Raw genomic sequence first — 12,396 nt, forward strand, 5'->3', positions numbered from 1 at the left:
AGTGATGAGTCCATCCCTCAGAGCTGCTGATTCGTAAGGTAGGCAGTAGGTCTCAAGGACTGTGTAGCTAACAAGTTCCGAGTTCATGTTGATGCTGTGGGTCCAAGGACCACTTTTCAAGAATCACAAATGTGAGACAATGATTCTCAATCTCAGCTTCACCTTAGAACCTCTTGGGGCACTTTTAAAAGAAAGCTAAACCCAAGCCCTACTCCCACAGAGCAAGTCAATTGTTAGAGGAGTCCAGAAATCTTTTATTCCCCCCAAATCTCCCCAGGAGGAGAAAGCTTACAGGATAGACTGGCAATAAAGTGTCTGAGAAAAGTGCCTATCTTTTAAGTCTTCTTGAACGTTGCACTAGACATCTAGGATGCTCTCTCCCCTCTGCAGACTACAAAGTAACAGCTACCATCTCCACATGAAAGCTTTAGAGACTCAGGAACGTGAGGCAGTAGAACAGTGAGTCACTGAGCTATGGAGACATGCAGGATGGATTGCAGGAGGAGAGATTAGAAACAAAGCGAACAAGCTGAAAGGCTAGTTCAATCATGTGGGTGAGAAATAATAAGGGCAAATTTTACAATATGTTTTAAAAGAAAGCAAAGAATACAATAGTCAAAGGATTAAAATTCATTACCACCTAGCAACATCAGATAAAGAGGTCCACAGAGAGGTAGGATTCCAATGAATTCAGATTTTGACCCTATAATATTATAGTGTCTTACACAGTTTCTAGCACATGGTGCACAATATAGATTTATATAATAATTAAATGTACAAAAATGAAAACGGCAGCAAAAAAAAAAAATCCCCCAACCATTCAATCTTTTAGGGTGTATTCAGGGTGATAAAGGCCTATCCTAGGGAGAAGCAAGAACTCAGCAACAATAGAGATGGAAGGGTTTTTGCTAACTGTTCTGCATATTCCAAGCCTTAATGGCTTAAGAAAAGGTTTTCTTTCTTGAGATTCTGTGGGAGGTTCTTTTACTTCATAGTGTTGGCTGGCACACCTTCCAGATGGTTGGAAGGTACAAAATGTACTCATTCCTTAGGCTGGTAGTTGGTGCTAACTGCTGGCTGATAATTCCTTCATGTGAGACTCCATGTGGCTCTTTGAGTGTCCTCACACAGCATAGTGGGTGGGTTCTAAGATGATACACGCCAAACACAAAAGTAAAAGCTGCAGCTCTTCTAAGGCATAGACTTGAAGCAACACAGTGACACATCCACCAAAATCTATTGGCCAAAGGAGTCAAAGGCTAGTCTAGATTCAAGGGGAAGGGAAGTGGACTCCACCTTTCAATGGGAGGAGTGGCAAAGAGTCCGCAGCCATGCTTAATCCACCAGAGTCTACTCTCTAGCCACAAATGATTTACATTCCTCTTATATGCAAAGCACATTAACCCTCTCCAAAATACTTCATCCCACTGTGGCATCAAATTCAGGCTTGAAGTCCAGGATCTTGTCATCTAAATCAGTTTCAGGATGCTGTGGGACAAGGCCCTTGAAATTATTAGAAGTCCTGCTATCTAGCTGAGAGGTTCTATGAGGCACTGCCTTAAATCTTTTTGAAGTTTTAATAAAGGGTCTTACAGCTATGCCTTTGCTTTTATTTTCACCTTGAGAGCAAGTTTTAGTGGGAGTAATGTTCTTTGGACCTGAGGCCATTTCTTTCTTTGAGTACTTTTCCTGGGTAGAGGAGCTGGGGATGAGAATCAGATTTACCATCTGAGAAAATTCAGGATTGGAAGTATTTCCTCTAAAGTCTACTTAAACTCAAAATAGCTTCTTTAATTGGTCTCTTTCTTGAAATACTTTGATCATAGTATCAAAAAAAAAAAAAAAGAGTTTGAAAAAAAGTTAAAGGAATCACTTGGAGCTTCTGATATTTTGCTGGAAAATCTCCTAAGCTAAAACCACAAGTTCATTAGGTTCATTTTCTATGTTCCATGTTACTGTAGGTGACGGTCTGGCTGACCTTTTTCTCAATATAAAACAAGGGTACCATTTTACATGCTCCAATAGCAATAGTATTCTAACTGCCCTTTCATGCTTTCACTGACACCTGGTCTCAAAGCCAAAATGCCAGATTTTTTGTTATGGCAGCATCTCACTTCTAGGTAAAAATTTTTGTTTTGGTTCTTTATTCTGTGTAACAAGTCACATCAAAACTTAGTGGCTAAAGTAACAATTCATAATTTCTCATGATTCTATGGGATGATATGGCAGTTCACATGGTATCAGTTGGAATGCTGGAATACTTAGAAGGTCCAAAGTGCCTCAATCACAACACTCATGCTTCTACTGGTTGCTGGCTGTGAGCCCAGCTTGGGCTGTCGACCAGGAGCCTTGCCAGACCTCTATATGGCTAATCTGGCTTTCTCACAGCGAAGAGACTAAGATCTTAGAAGGAATGTTTCAAGCACACAAAAGCAGAAGCTACAAGTCTCTTAAGGCCCAGCCTTGGAAATTACTCCCTACCATTTCTGCCACATTCTATTGATTAAAGAACCTACCACAGGCAACCAGATTCAAAGGGTGGGGAAATCAACTCCACCTCTTGATGGGCAGAGTTGCTAAGCCTTAGCAGCCATCTTTAGCCCACTGTACGAAGTCATGAAGATTTAAGTGGTGGTCAGTGCCACAGAAATGAATTCTTTGAGAGAAAGAATTTAGTGAGTGAAGGACAGAATTACTCTCCCCTCTGTAAAATAGATAAGGAAGAGTGAAAATGGATAGGGAAGCAGGGTCAGTGAGGTAAAGGAGAAGCAAAGTATTTCTAGAACACAGAAATCAGAATTCAAGGAAAGAAGCTGACATCATCGTAAAATAATACAGAGAAACCAAAGGAGAAGAGAGATGCATTACTGCCATTCCAGAGCTTCTGACCCAAAGCTGTAGTGAGATAATGGGTCTGGGAAACAATTACAAATACTCTAAACATTAAGAGAATTACCTTAATCATCTGAAGCCCTTGAAGAAAGTTATTGAATAAATGAAATAAAGAATTATAAATGGCAGTAATAGATTAAAAAGTGACTGAGTTAAAACCATGGGAAAAATTATAGAAATTCTAATGAAATCTGAGTTGTTCTAAACTTTAAGGAATAATGCTTCACTTTTACCTATTTCTGGGAGTTATAGAATATATCATATATTTAATGTAGATATTTTTCTTTTTAGGAAAAGATCTCTCAATTTTTTGATGTTTTTAGTAAGCTACCATATTTTCTAAAATCTATTTAAAATAAAAGAAGTTACAGCCATATTCTTGTAATATTAATACAAGCATAAGCCACCAGTGGCTGGATAATTCTTAGAGAAGGTATAAACAGAAGGCAAGCTCAAATCCCTCTCCACCACCTTTTGTTGTTTATAAGAATATTTTCCTGACCACCCCCCACCCCACAGTAAGCAAGCCATAACATATAGAATAAAACTAGTCCCAATGCAGTCTCTTGTGAATCACACTTGCTCCTTTCAAATGATAGGAAGATAGCAGACACCAGGCAGAGGAAAGAATCTCAAAATTGGAAGATGGCCTTTCTGAATGAACAAAGCCTCCAAGAAATATGGGATTATATAAAAGACTCAATTTATGGCTGATTGGTTTACCTGAAAGAGATGGGGGGAAATGGTACCAACCTGGAAAACATTTCAGGGCATCATCCATGAAAACTTCCCTAAGGTAGCTAGAGAGGTCAACATTCAAATTCAGGAAGTGCAGGGATCCCCAGTAAGATACTTCACAAGAAGATCATCCCCAAGACACATAATCAACGGATTCTGTAAGGTTAAAATGAAAGACTTCAAACTATACTACTGGGCTACAGTAACCAAAAATAGCATGGTACTGGTACAAAACGGACACAAAGACCAATGGCACAGAATAGAGAACCCAGAAATAAGACCGCATACCTACAACCATCTGATCTTCTACAAGACAAAAATAAGCAATGGGGAAAGGATTCCCTAATTTGATCAATGGTGCTGGGATAACTGGCTAGCCATATACAGAAGATTAAAACTTCTTTATTACACCATATACATAAAAGGACCCCTTCCTTACACCATATACAAAAGCTTAATTGAAGATGGATAAAGACTTAAACATAAAACCCCAAATTATAAAAGCCCTGCGAAGACAACCTAGGCAATACCACTCAGGACAATAAGCAGGGGCAAACATTTTATAATAAAGATGCCAAAAGCAATAGAAACAAAAGCAAAATAGACAAGTGGATCTAATTAAAGAGCTTCTGCACATCAAAAGAAGCTATCAACAAAGTAAACAGCTACAGAATGGGAAAAAAAAATTGCAAATTACGCATCCAACAAAGGTCTAATAAGGAACTTAAACAAATTTACAATAAAAAAGAACCCCATAAAAAAGTGGGCAAAGGACATGAACAGGCATTACTCAAAAGAAGACACACACGCGGCCAAGAAGCATATGAAAAAATGATCAGCATCACTGATCATTAGAGAAATGCAAATCAAAACCACAAGGAGACAGCATCTCACATTAGCCAGAAAGGCTATTACTAAAAAGTCAAAAAACAGATGCTGGCGAGGTTGTGGAGAAAAATGAATGCTTATACACTGTTGGTGAGAGTGTAAATTAGTTCAACCATTGTGGAAGACAATGTGGCAATTCCTCAAAGACCTGAAGACAGAAATACCATTCAACCCAGCCATCCCATTACTGGGCACATACCCAGAGGAATATAAATCATTCTATTATGAAGACACATGCATGTGTATATTCACTGCAGCACTATTCACGATACCAAAGACATGGAATCAACCTAAATGTCCATCAATGATAGACTGGATAAAGAAAATGTGGTACATATACACCATGGAATACTATGCAGTTATAAAAAAAGAACAATATGATATCCTTTGAAGGGACATGGATGGAGCTGAAGGCCATTATCCTTAGCAAACTAACTCAAGAACAGAAAACCAAATGTTCTGTAAGCTACGTGTTCTTTTGTATAAGTAGGAACTAAAAGATGAGAACACATGGCCACATAGAGGGAAACAACACATATTGGGGCCTATCAAAGAGTGGAGAGTGGGAGAAGAAAAAGGACCAGGGAAAATAACTAACAGGTACTCAGCTTAATACCTGGGTGATAAAATAATATGTACCACAAACGCCCATGACACAAGTTTACCTATGTAACAAACTTGCACATGTACCCTTGAACTTCATATAAAAGTTAAAAAAAAAAAAAGAAAAAAAATAATAGAAAATGTGTTACATATACACCATGGAATACTACATAGCTATAAAAAAGAATAAAATCATGTCCTTTGCAGCAACATGGATGAAGCTGGAGGCCATTATCCTATGTGAACTAAAGCAGAAAGAAGAAACTAAATACATTTTTTCACTTATAAGTGAGAGCTAGGCATTGGATATGCAAAGATATAAAGATGGGAACAACAGACACTGGGGACTCCAAAAGGAGAAAGGAAGGGAGGGAGGCAAGGGCTGAAAGTTTTCCTGTTGTATACTATGCTCACTGCCTGGGTGATGGGATCATTCTTACTCCCAACCTCAGTGTCATGCAATAATATACCCTTGTAACAAACGTGATCATGTATCCCCGAATCTAAAATAAAAGTCGAAATTATAAAATTTAAAAAGTTTATAGCTAACTCAATGAGTCAGAATGGAAACATGAATATACCTAAGATGTCAAAGGATCTTCACCTTCATCTGTAAAAAAGAAGGGTGTTTAGAGTGTAGTAGGTGACAGATCCTCTGTCCTCACCACTGATTCACCTAGACTGTATGTTCAGAGCTGGGTGATACTTTCAAGCTGTATTCAGAACATTAGAGAGTTGTGCTATTAAATACAGTGTATAAATTCTTCATTCATGTGTCAAAGCTAAAAGCAATGCTATAAGCTAACTTAAGATTAATCTATAATTACAAAAGAAGAATGATGTTTGCAGGAAGCAACAGAGTATAGGGCTTGTTTAATTCTGACGTACTTACTCAAAGAAAGTATGGCCATCTTTTGCTTAACAGAAATAAGGCAAACCAAATCTATGCGTTAAAAATCCTACCTTAAACAAAAATCAGGAAAATACAGACATGGACTCTAGGTCTACCATGGACATTTATTATATTCCTTAGATTTTACTGTTAAAAAAAAATGACAAATATCATATACACATATACTTTCCTGTAAACAAAATCCACAATAGGTAGGAAGGGGGCATTTTACCAAAAGGTATACAAATCTAATTTTCTGTTTATTAAGTGGGTTAAAAACCTCAGAAAGATTTTACTCCAAACATCTGTAAGAACAGTAATTTCTTTTACATACTAAGTATTCAGTATTTATTTGCCCCAAGCTAACAACTTAATTGTAATTATCTTTACCATGTGTTTACAATTCAGGATGTTACTTACCCTATGAATGCTGGTCAACTGGAACCTCTGCAATTATTCTCAATTTGAAAAATTCCTAAGGAGAAATCACAAGCATATTGTTATATTTTATGCATCACAAGACTGCAAGATAATTTATCCACTGATATGGTTCTAAAATTTTCAACTTATATAATACTTTTATGAAATACACAAAAGATAACTTATTTAAAAAGAAAGCATTAAAGATCCCACCTTCTGACTTCTCACAGAACTGGTTAACTATTACCCCGGGAGAGAAACAAATCACTTTCACAAACTACACATTATACTTCATCACAACTGTAGCTTATACAGCACAAAATATAAACATTGAATTTTTGATGGAGAATAAGATAGCATTATATATGAGTACCACTGATATAAGATTAAATATAAGAGAGAAAAACAAATTGAAAGTGTGCTTCTTAAACAGGGGAAACATGGTGAAAGTCTTAACATTTGGGATACTTTTCTTTGTCCAGTTTTAATTTTTGTTGACCTACCAGTTTTATACAATTATGCCATTGTAAAATTCAATGGCACAATATCGAGATCTGTTTTTGCCTCTTATATATCCCAGGCTTTTTTGACATTGTTATGAAGTTTCTTTAAGTATCATTTCTGATGGAATCATATAGTTCACACATGGGTATGTCCTAGTTTACAAAATCATTCCCCTACTAAATTTTCAATTTTCCTTTTTTATTACTAATAATGTTGTAAACATCTCTGTACTCTTCATATGATTTTTTTTTTTTTTTTTTTTTGCATGTACTTTCAAAATGAAGGAATTAGGTCAAAACAGCATAAACACTTTAAGGCCTCTGATACACAGCATCAATTATTTCTCAGAAAGGTTATACCAATTTTCTTTCCTGTCAACAATATATAAGTAACACCTTACCAGATTTAGAAACCATCATAAAAAATATTTACTAATTCCATACGTGAATCTTAGTGTTGCTTTATTTGGCATTTCTTTGAGTTGGATTGAACATTTGTCAGCATACTTACTAATGCATATCATTCCTTTCTCCTATCTCCTATTTAACATTTACCTAAACCAGACGAATATTTTGCTGAGAAGATATAAATGTAGAACTCAATGACAGCTCTCTCATAATGACAATTTGTCATCTCAGGGTGAAGCCACCGCTGTCAAATAAAATAAATAACAAAATGTAGCCGAGTTTCTTTATTCAGGATAAAGCCAAATCATTCAAACTAATTTTAGAAGCTATAACTAAAGTTAGCACCTTTCTTCCTCCTCAGCAGAACACAAAAGTACCAAGTTGGAAGAATGAAATGTGAAATACTAAATGACAGTGCTTCTTAGAATAGCATAAATAGTCCATATTAGGCAGGATAAAAAGAGGACAAAGACTGTTACAGCAATTCCGACCAACCCAGCTGCTGAGGCAGACGGCCTGCGTCAGTGTGTCCGCCAGCTTGCTATGCTAATGAGTGTTACACAACTAGCTGATCAGCCCCCTCAAAAACATTCTCTCTCCAGAGAAAGGACACAAGACCTGAGTATTTTAACTTAAAAAGTCAATTCCAAGATAGCCTAAAAATAAAAGGGTATTCTGGAAGATTTGGAGGTAAGTATAACACTGAGAATTCTCTCAAATAAGAACTTCCTCCTGAAAGGAAGGCTTCCAATGAAGGACATAGAAGGAATGGCTCCCAAGTGACTGAGGATTAAGGAACCAAACAGCAGCAATCAGCTTTCTGATAGAAAAACAAAAGGCCCCAGAGGATCTTACTCTTGACGTTCTTGTCTCCTGGTCAGGAGAGATGACGGATTTGATAAAACAAACTTTTTTTTTTGGTAGTGCAGCAAAGAACTACTATACAATTTTGGAATTTGAGCATGATTTTCCATTTGGGCATATTTAGCTTGTAGGGATAGTTAAATCTTAGGAAAGATCTAGCAAGATGTCAAGAATCTCTGGTCAAAGGGCCTGCACTGGGTTAAAGGTGTAGTCTCACTGGGATGTCGTTTGGCAGATATGGCAGGAATCACTGCAGTATCATGCTCATTCACCCTGACTTGGGCAATTGTTTAAGTTTAAGGCTTTAGCCTATATAAAATTAAAGCCTCCCATTTCATCAGTTTGAAAAGTTCAAAATCATAAATGACAGATTTAAAAGAAGAACATGCCACTGCATCATCTGTCCCATTCTGGATCAAGTGGAATCACTTCTATGAGCCATCCAGACCAGCACAGGCTGAATTTGCTGCTCCTTCATCTGTGTTCCAGGAAGACATTTACTATTTCTTTTACATTGTTTATTAATATATGTAAAGCTATTGCCTCCAATTCTTGAGGGCCGGGGCAGTATCTCACTTATTGGTATCCCAGGGATCTATCCCAATGTCTCTTTCATGGGCTACATTAAGGTCCTAGATATTATAGCATGTATGGATTCATCAATGGGATATTTAAAGATCTCTGGAATCTCTGGAAACTTAAGTAGATTAAACAAAAATAGTACCTACTGAACCTTTCTCAAGGACGGTATTCAATGTGGTTGGAAGAAAATATCACAAGTCTATTTCCTTCGGGTCAGAAACTAGCAAAAGGAGGACCCAGAGGGCTCTTTTGCTATTCTTTTTCCATATAGTGCTTTGCTACTCCGCTTAAAAACATTGTGAATAAATAATTAATGGATAACAGTTTGAAGTGGCATCAAATCCTTAGCCTGAGCCCACTCCTCTTGGGTCAGTCTTGTCTCTCTCTGCACCAAGAATATTTAGCAAATCACTGTGGAATAAATGAAGGATAGCAGATCAGCTTTCACCACCCATTTAGGAACCAAGGGTACAAAGAAGGCTAGCTCTCAAAAAGCTCTATGAACACCACTGGTGCACACACACAGTGGGTGTGGAAGGGTGGTAAAGCAAATGACAGGGACAGAGCCTCCGGCATTTCCATGGCAGGGGCAGAAATTCAGAAGCAGAGGCCAAGTCTTCATCCCTCAGGGAGAAAGGAGAAAAATTCATATTTGCCAACTTACTCAACAAATGGGATATTTCACAAATCTGAATGGAGAACTGCTGTCAAATTCAGCATGAGTGGCTGCATTATAATGACTGAGAGTCATTCTGAATCAGTGCTGGATCACTGGATAAATGCCACAGCATTCCAAAATGGCCTTAATATCTTATCAAATTACGATTTCACAATTATTCCCTTTTTCACAAGTTAACTTTAGTATAACGCAACAAGAACAACACTGGGACCAATGGAATTATCAAGGTATCACCCAAACAAGGATGCTGCACATCACATCATTCTGTGCCCACTTGTCCTGAACTCTGGCAAGGACCTTTCTAGTCTCCTGAGAGCCTACCACATATTAGGTGTTTCATAAATGTCATAATTCCACAATGTTGTGAGCTATGATTGAGCTGACAATATTGCATGTCCTTAGATAGCTTTAGTCTCATAAAACCAATAACTTCTGATAATGATCACTGTACATCTGCTATAACATACTATTAACTCAAAGACAAAATCAAATTGTCATGCATTGCAAATCAGCCTAGTGCTCGAGATAATTTCTGACCACAAAATACGAAGGTTTAATGTTCAGTGTTAAGTGATTACTAAACACAAAAGATGTTTAAAACAAACACTGCTACCCTACTTGTGGCGCTAAACAAGCAGTTAGTCCTTCATGCTTCTAAGCATTTAGGGAATACTGATGGTTCTATTATGTTTCCATTAAACTGTATCATAAATATCTGGTTGGATGCCTTACTGCCTCAGCCTTTGAGCTCTTAGAAGAGTGGTGTGCAGGACAGAACCTGACACTAACAGTCTCAGTAATTATCTGTTGAATGGAAACGGGTGGTAGAGATAGGGGAAGGCTAACATTTACTATGTACGTGGTGAAGTAGGTATTATTAGCCAACTCTAAAGGTAAAAAAGTTGAGGTTCAGAAAAACAAACTTGCTCAAGCTCATAAGCAGACCCAGCATTCACAACAGAGCTAAGAGCCATCTGCTACACAGCCTCTCCAAGGAGCTATATAGAAAGGAGTTTTATATAGAATGTGACAGCTCTCTCCTTTTCTCAAAGCTACAATCTATCTTTTAGAAAAACTAAAAGAGACAATTTAAAAATGAGATCTATTTTGTTTTCCTAGCTCATTGCTCAGTATTCCATCTAGTGAAACAGAATCAACAAGTGCTTCCTCCATCCTGCCTGCCTATTAAATAAAGTTGACATGATAGACAGCCAGAGCAAGGGTACATCCTGCTTGCACAGCCACTTATGAAGAAACATTTACCAACAATTTAATAACGAGATGAATAACCTAAGTTCAATCTGCATTTAAATGATAATGTTTTACATGGCTTTTCTTCCAGACATACCTATTAAAACGTGGTTAAAATAAATCAGAACCACATTGCCCGTATATGACCTTCTTTTTGAATGACTTAAAAAAGGAGTATTACATGTTTTCAATGTGTTACTTTGTTAGGCCTAATTGTCACCCTAAAACTGATGAAAATGTGAGAGACTTGGAAGGAAAGGTAGCAGAATGGTTAAGACTGAGTTGTAACTTTGTCATTTACCATCTGCTTGATCTGAGATAAGCTAAGCACCACATTTCTCATCTGTAAAATAGGGATAATAACCTTAAGAATGGTTTCTACCTAATGGAGTTAAGAATTAAATGAAGGAACTACAAATCAAATGCTTAGCACAGCAGCAGGTACAAAGTAAGCACTAAACATGGTAATTTATTAACAGAGTAGTAGCTTTACCTAATATCAGTCCTTTAAAGGTTGCCTTTAAAGTATGAGCCTATAAACAAATACCAGATTTGATATTAGAAGGTTTGGTTTTAAACCAAAGTTTGTGATTTCCATGCCAGTTCTCACCATGTATCACATGACTTGTTACTAGAAAGTGTAGTGAAATAGAAATGTAACTTTCCTTAATCATTTACTATATGGCCCATAGGGAAGGCAAAGTGTTGTGAAGCCAAAATAATATACCTTGATGCAACATTTTTAAAAAGTTAACCTGTGCAGGTAACTTCTACTTTTTGATGCAATGTCCTATCATCCCAGTCAAGACTTATGATGCAGACAGGTCTGATATGACTGTCATCCAAGCAGAGGGTCATGACTTAAAATCTATACTCATAGTTGTACAACAATATAAATGAACTTAATGCCACAGAATTAAAAATAGTTAAAATACTTAAAAAACTAAAAAGTACTTAAAATAGTTTAAAAAGTAAATTTTGTTACACGCATATATATATATAACCACAAAAAAAACTATACTCATGTAAAACAGAAAAATTGTTCTTACTGCTTTAAAATGAACATAAATGGAGTACACAAATTAAATATACTGCTGGTTTCAATATACTAGAAAACATGCCAACATAAAAAATATAATTTTAATGTGTCAAATTTGCTTTGTTCATAATTCATGTTACTATAATAAATACTAAATATTTAAGTATCGATTTTGCTTGTTACCTTGAATTCCTCCATCCTGCCTGCCTGTTAAATACTTAAGGTTGAAAAGATACCCAGAACAAGGGTATATCCTGCCCTGAGGGGGAGATCATCCTGATTTGGGTGGGAGAGAGAATATGGTCCCCTAGATTTTCTAGAAAAGGTTTAGCTCGTCTATTAAATAGCAATATGGCCAGAGCCATGCCTGTAATCCCAGCATTTTGGGAGGTCAAGATGGGAAGATACTTGAGCCCAAAAGTTTGAGACCAGCCAGGGCAACAAGGTGAGATCCTGTCTCTACAATAAATTTAAAAATTAGCTGGGCATGGTGGCACCTGCCTGTACTCCCAGCTACTCAGGAGGATGAGGCAGGAGGACTGTTTGAGTCCAGGAGGCTAAGGCTGCAGTGAGCCATGATTGCACACCACTGAGCTCCAACCTGGGTGACAAAGTAAGACCAAGTCTCCGGAAAAAA

The 12,396-nt window shown here is 37.1% G+C and overlaps 1 protein-coding gene across 2 annotated transcripts in view; it reads right to left on the reverse strand.

Moving 5' to 3' along the window:
* Positions 1 to 12,396, reverse strand: part of LRRC8B (leucine rich repeat containing 8 VRAC subunit B) — a 71,362-nt gene that overhangs the window by 20,801 nt on the left and 38,165 nt on the right. For both annotated transcript variants that reach the window (XM_017498348.2, XM_017498345.2), the window contains one exon: positions 6,434 to 6,488. The gene's annotated coding sequence lies outside the window, so the exon portion shown is untranslated. The remainder of the gene's footprint in view (positions 1 to 6,433; positions 6,489 to 12,396) is intronic.

The sequence above is a fragment of the Cebus imitator genome, unplaced genomic scaffold (genome assembly GCF_001604975.1).
Source record: "Cebus imitator isolate Cc_AM_T3 unplaced genomic scaffold, Cebus_imitator-1.0 Scaffold240, whole genome shotgun sequence".
Taxonomy (NCBI): Eukaryota; Metazoa; Chordata; class Mammalia; order Primates; family Cebidae; genus Cebus; species Cebus imitator.